A 958-nucleotide genomic window follows, 5' to 3' on the forward strand; every position below is an offset into this window, starting at 1 on the left:
AGCATGTGATTCTGTCAGTTTAGTGTAGTTTCGTTTGTTTCAATGTACAAATTCCACCCTCCGCAGGAGCTAATGGTACATTCCGCGCTCTCGCTGTTGGTTGGCGCCAGATCCACGGTTCTAAAGGCTAACGTCTGGGAGTCGATTCCCAAACAAAGAGTCGATTCTTCGAATTAAAGGCTGGTTTCCAAATCGCAGACCTATATGTGTCACGCGAATGAGCGTTTTATTGTTGGGCACTGTGTTCACATTCCGTTTAAAGCGGCTTTATGAGGTTTAAGCCGTACTCCAGCTATCTGGGTATCGAGAGTCGACTCCAAAGATTTGGACTCGAATGTGAGATGTTCTACCCGAACACTCAGGAGTCAGGTTAGTTCAGTTGCTATGGTTAAATAGATCTTTTAAATGAGCAGAGGTTTTGTGTTAATGAGAAACAGACTTTAGGGCGAACTTTATTTTGATTTCGGCACGTTTCCTTTAAAGTCTTACATTCAGTCAAATGAATGTTTATGTTGTTTATGGGACATATCCTGAGTGAATATGCGCTCAGTAACATGGCTGAGTATTTCTGCTTTGTAACCTACAGGGATCCAAACACAGACTCGGACACATGGAATCAGAGAGCCGGGGTTTGTGATGTCACACACCTCACAAACCAATACATTAACTTGCAGGGTGTGGCTTTCAAGCTGCAGGTGAACGTTGGAGGGGTGAGTGGCGTAGACGCTGGCACTAATTACACATTCATCCGCACATACTCAGTGAAGGTGAATGTGTGGTGTTACAGCTACGACACAAGGGGACTTTTATCTTGGAAATAACTTGTATATCAGTAGTTAAGAATATAGTAGATGGCAGGAGGGGGGCTTTAAAGCTGCAGTAGGTCAGTTATTTCAAAAGCAATTATTCTTTGCAAATAAATAAGAATATGCTCTCATAATAAAATAGTTGCAGGACT

The sequence above is a fragment of the Hoplias malabaricus genome, chromosome 7 (genome assembly GCF_029633855.1).
Source record: "Hoplias malabaricus isolate fHopMal1 chromosome 7, fHopMal1.hap1, whole genome shotgun sequence".
In the NCBI taxonomy this organism is placed as follows: domain Eukaryota; kingdom Metazoa; phylum Chordata; class Actinopteri; order Characiformes; family Erythrinidae; genus Hoplias; species Hoplias malabaricus.